The following is a 6000-nucleotide window of genomic DNA, read 5'->3' as shown; positions in this document are numbered from 1 at the left end:
TTCTGCAGTCACAAAACAACCCAGCCTCCCTCCCTCCCTCCTCATGTGAGCACCAACCACCGCGGCCACCTCCTCCCACACAGCCAAATTATCTCCTGCACACAGAGCTGCAGACCGCAGTTATCCGGGCGCAGGAACACCCAGCACCGGGCACAGCCCAGGCTCGGGGCAAACCCCGGCTGCAGACACCGGCCCTGCCCCAAGTGCCAAGGGAAGGGTGACCAGAGCAGCGAGGAGCCCCCGAGCGCTGCAACCAGCACCCCCCGCCTGCCCTCGGCGATGGTTAAAGCTGGATCAACCCGAGCCACACAAACCCGGGGGGGGGGGGAACCCGAGGAGCCCCCAAACCCCACTGCACCCACGGGAGCGAGCGCGAAGGCCCTGAACCCCCCAGCGGCCGATAACGCCCCGAAGAGCCCCCGCGGGGACCTCACAAGAGAGGACCCGGAGCTCGCTCACTCACCTGCCCCGAGCCGCCGCCGGAAGCGGAAGCCTCCGGTTGTACCGGAAGGGGCGGGGCTGCGGCGCGGCCGGCAGGGGGCAGCACAGGGCCGGGAGCGGGAGGTGCTGGTGCGAGCGGTGCCCCCCCCCCCCCCGCCCCGGTGCGCGCCCCCGTGAGCGCGCAGCTGGGTTCAGGTGCGCACGGGGCCGTTTGCGCGCTCAGCGGGTACCCCCCGCACCCGCACAAGCGCGCAGACACCGAGTGCACCGGCACGGCCCCGCCGGGCAGCCCAGATGTGCACAGCTGCTGCCGCACGCCCGCACGCGCAGGGGCACACACACACACACACACACTCATTGCTGCATCCCCCTTTCCAGCCCCTATGATGGCTCCGGCTCTGCAACCCCTGATGTGGTCGTGCAGCCCCATGCATCAACGCAGTTCCCTTCCCTACAGCACCCACAGCGCGGCTACTCGCCCCGACCCGCGGCGGGCTGGGGGGGTCTGGGGAGGTGGCATCCAGTGGGTGCTGCCCCCCGGGGCTGCCCGCAGCACAGCCAGCCCCTGCCCTGCTGGAACAGCTCCTGCAGGAAGCGTTACCCCGGGATTTAGCAGCAGCAGCAGCATGGTTTTGTACTGCTGCCCTGGTGGAACTGCGGGCGCGGGGAGCTCGGCAGAGCCGGCGCTGACTGAAGCTGCCTTGGGTTTCCTATTTACGTATTTATGTTATTCTGATGGAGCTCTTCCAGATTCCAGGAGGCAGCCGTGGCCCGGGGGCACAGGGGGCCAGGAGGCCGTCCCGCTTGGGCATTTTTCTGACATGCTGTCACAGTTCCCCCCTGTTTCCCACCCTTCCCTTCCCCACACAAAGTGGGGGACTCACCCCCTGTCTGCAGCCTCCTGGGGGTTCCAGCCCCTTTGCAGAGTGGGTGCTGGTTCCTGGTGACACAGGGACTTGGCGCTGTGTGGACTCCTCCAAACAGCTCCCCCCGTGGATAGGGTTGGGGGGGCATCATCCCCGTGCCGTCCTGAGTGAGGGTGGGAATGACTCCATCCAAGCACCCTGGCCGGGCTTGGAGGGGAAAAGCAGGAGGAAGAGTAATGGGGAGTGAGAATTTCTCCCTCCACTTTATGCCCTATGAGTTGGCTTCAAACCAGCCCAACCTGGGGAACCCCATGGCAGCTGAGGCTCTCAATGCGATCCTAATGCCACCTCAGTGCCACCGGTGGATGGGTAAACCCAGACCTGGACTCTCCATGGTGCCAGTAAAGCCCAAGCACTCCACACTCCAGTAAACCCTCTGCAGTCAGGGTGGCAGCACCAGGCGCTGTCACTGTCCCTGGCTGCATGGCACCCGTGGGGACCATGCCACGGTTAAGCCCTCCACCAGACACTCCTCTAGGGGTAAATCCCCTCTGCACTCCCCACCATTAGCTGGTAAAGGAGGACTGGTAAGTGTGGGTCACCCCATTGCTACCTCTGTCCCCCACAGTGTCGGACCCCAGGCTGCCCTAAAGGGTTCTGCCAGCCCAACCATTTCCTCTAAGCCACATGGAGGCTCTACTCCCACCCCTATAACCCCCGCTGCCTAGAAAGAAGGCTTTGGGGTTGCAGTGGGGGCCAAACCCTGCTCCAAACCAGCCTGGGGAGATACCAAGCCCAGAGACCCAAGTGCTGACACCTTTCCCTGGCCATCAGCACACCAGAGCCCTTCCCTGGAGCATCCCTGCCGTGGTCCTGCCATGCCCATGCCATGAACCACAGCCTCCAGGGAGGTGACTTCCCCATCCCCACGTTTCTTGCGTGAAACAAATCCATTTTGCAAACAGGGATGTCTCTGGTGCGGTCTTTTGGGACGTTCGAGTACCCAGCTACAACAGCGTCAGGATCTGCCCTCTTCCTCCCCATCGCCTTGGCGGGGCGGGCTAGGAAGAATGCGAGTTGGCTATCCATCAGGGAGACAGAGCAAGAGCCAGCCGAAGAAAGAGGGGCATTTTAGGAGGAAAGCCAGGGAAATTTGATCATTAAGAAATCCTCCTGGCTGTCTGGGGGAATTTAATTAAATTGCTGGAAAGGGCTGCACGCACATCTGGATCCAATATGTGCAGCTTTGATTTTTTTCTTTCTTTCTTTCTTTCTTTTTTTTTTTTTTCTTAGTTCACTCTTTTCCCATCTCGCTGTTGAAGGAGGGGAGGGGGGGGGGAATAAAAGGGAAATAGCAGAGCCACGGAGCATTGGTTCATCTGGGACTGGGATTCCTGGCAGGGAAAGAAAGAGGGAGAGAAAGAAAGAGCAAAAGAAAGAGGCAGAAGCAAAGGGAATAAGAAAGCTGGGAGAAAAACCCTTCTCCAAGGGCCTGGCTGTGTGTTTTATAATGCCACTGACCGCAGAGACAAGGAGCTAGGAGGGAACGGGGGGAGCTGTGAGAGCTGGAGGGGAGCGGAGGAGAGGAGCTAGCCCAGGGCATGCTGCGCCTTTGGGGTCTGGCAGCGATGGAGGGGGAAAGAGGAATTGCTCAGTAGATAGAGAAATACCATTCCTGCTGGGAGCCACAGGCCCGGCTCGGGGCCCTTAGGGATGGGGCAGGATGGGGATCTCTGGCCCCCAGCCCTGCCAGGGCATGGCGCTGGGCACAGCTCCCATTGGAACAGATGGGGCAGGCAGCCCTGCTTTCCAGAGCCAGGTAGGGACTGATCCCCAGCCATTCGCTCCAAGAGCCAGTCACCAGGTCCTGGCCTGGTACCCCCAAGGCCCACTGTCTCCCATACTCCATACTATTTCCTCTACTCCAAACATCATTATGGTGGAGCAAAGAGCATCTCCGTTCCACCCCCTTCCACCCATGGAGGATATGAGTCAGACAGCCCAGTTTCTCCACAATATAATAACCAAAGGGCAACAGTTGGGGAATACGAAGAACGAGCGCATGGGTACTGAAGGGAGCAGCACCAGCCCAAGCAGTGCTCCAAGGATGCTGCCCCATCACACCCCAACTACCGCCGCATTTTGGGAGTGAGGAGGAGGTCTGGGGATGGCAGAGCGCATCCGGATCCATGGTGAGCACGGTGGAAGCTTGAGATGTTATCACAGCCTGAGAGAAATGTCAGGAAACCCCTAGGAGGGCACAGAGTGACATTCCCAAAATAGATCCCTTTTCTCCCTTAAAAGAGAGGAAGATGAAGGACTGACAAACAGAAACACATTCATCCCAAGGGCTGCAAACCTGGAAGGCTCTGGCCACATGAATCCCTGAGGAGCTTGGCACAGCCTTGCCAGCTCTGGTCCATCAGCCCATCAGCTCCAAAGCCGGACTCAGCAAAACCCAGGCACATGGCATCAAGCAAAACATCCCTGTTTGGCTTCACCTCCAAACCATCCCTGCTTTGCCCTTCCCAGCTCCAGGATCCAGTTTTAATCACCTTAAAGATACGGTTTTTACCCTAAAAAAAACACCCCAAAAAGAGCTTGCACAAGAGGGTGAGGAAACACCAGGAGGGGGGGGTTCAAACAACCGGGTCTCGCTTCGGATGCCTTGTGTGGCTGGGGGAGTTAAAAAGGAATGATGCTGAAAAGAAGAAGGGGGAGGGGGGGGGGGGGGGGGGGGGAAAGGGCAAATCCTGCAGCTAAAAAGGAAATTGCATTAATACAGATTGTTTTATTTAAAAAAAGCAAAGCCTGACCTCTACTTCAAAAAAGTCATTAGACATTCCCCTTCTGAAAGGCCGACAGGGGATATTACTGAAAGGCCAGTTAATTTCTCAATGACTTACTGTTCTTGCTCTGCTCATGGAAATGTGTAAAGAGTCGGAGGGTAATTTAAGGCACCCTGCAGAAAGGTGTGTAAATCTTTGCATGTCTAAAGAAACTTTACCAGACCGCGAGGATTGGGAAAAAAGGAACGTGCTTGCCCCTCTTTTCTTTTTCTTTTTTTTTTTAACTTTCCTTTGGAACTCGGATCCCCTTTGATCATAAAAAAGGTCATATTTCACCCAAAAAAATATCAGCAATCACAGGGCCCGAGGAAGTGCGAACCCAAGGGGGTTTCACCGACGATTATTCCCTCCATTTAATTATTTAATGCCATGAACCGAAGGAAAGCCGTCTCCCCTGGAAAAGCCAGACAGTTCAAGAATAAGGTCTGGCCCTGAACAAGGAGGAGGAAGAGGGTTATAAATGGGGCTGGGGCTGCTCCATCCACCCTCCTGCCCTCACCCCTTCATAGGCCAAGACCAGCCACCCCTTGCCCCCCCCCCCCCCCCCCCCAAATAATCACAGCAAGATGTTCCCAGCCTTGGGGTGAAGGGGAAATGCTGGGGAAGGAATGGGGGCTTCTCACTGCTCCAGGCCCCTGTTAATGCTGAGTGGCCAGTGGGTATCACCAATGGGTCACTGTCCTCCAAGGGGATGTCTCCATCCCCCAGGTTGGTCCATGAGGTGTTCCTGGACATGGCACCATCGCCATCCTGGGAAGGGTCTGTACCTGCAGCCATGGTGACGAAAAGTAGGATCAAGTGGGTACCTCGTGAAGGAAGGGTGGCATGAGGCTGTGCTGGGTCACCCAGGGTCTGGGGGTCCTGAGGGTAATGAAGGCATCTCCCACCCAAGAGCAGGGAGAACCAGGAGGGCTGATGGCCATATATCCAATCTATGCAATATAATATATGATACATGTCATCTATATCCTAATAAACCCATTGAGTGCATAACCACCGTGCACAGCATCACCCTGGCACCACCCACCACCGGGGACCCATCCAGCGGGGTGCTGGGCAGAAGTAAAACACCCGTCCATGGGGAGCAGCCCTAGGGACGCAGGAGCAGAACATGGTGTGACAACCAGCCCGTGATTTACACAGCCAAGGCGGCAGGACCAGACAGCGGAGCTGACTCCTAAAGTGCCACCAGGGCCAATAAATGGGGCCAATAGGGCCAATAAACGGACCCCAGAAAAGCAGGCGAGGGGAAGGGAGGTTGGCTGGCTTGTTTGCACACTCGAGGAGCCCCCCGCGGAGTCGGAGAGAGCCAAAATCTGCCTTCAGCTACACCCTTTCCAAGCTGGAGAGCTCTGGGAAGCTGCTTCCCCGTCAGGAAGATCAGATTTGGCAGCACTGGCTGGCTTCAGAACCCGCACGCCTCCGACTTGAAGGGGAAGAGAGCGCAAGAAAAGCTTTCGACAAATGTTAAAATAACTCAGGCAGGGGTTTGCCTCCCTCGGCCGCGCTGGAGCGGGGATGATGTTTATGAGCTCAGAGCTGGGCTGCAGCGAGCGGCCCATCTCGCTCCGAGATGTGGGCTTGAACCCTGCGGGCGCGCAGCCCCGTCCAGATGTGCCTGCAGCGCCGGGCAGCAGAGCGCGGCTGGAGCCGGGGAGGGGGGAATCAGAACCGTTCACCTCTCATTTCTGCTCATGCCCCCAGCCCTCGCTGGACACCAGTAACAAGCCCCCCTCCCTCCCACCCTCTGCATGTATCTCTCTCTCTATATATAAATATCATTTTTAAAGAGGAAAACTCCCTTTTCCCTCTCCCGGTGGCTGGTTTTCATTAGGGAGGTTTCT

This window comes from Pezoporus flaviventris, unplaced genomic scaffold (genome assembly GCF_033815535.1).
Source record: "Pezoporus flaviventris isolate CSIRO_AGI_PZ_B2104156 unplaced genomic scaffold, CSIRO_AGI_Pfla_v1 ptg000097l, whole genome shotgun sequence".
Taxonomy (NCBI): Eukaryota; Metazoa; Chordata; class Aves; order Psittaciformes; family Psittacidae; genus Pezoporus; species Pezoporus flaviventris.
The sequence above is the reverse complement of the archived record's forward strand: the minus strand, read 5'-3'. Positions refer to the sequence as shown.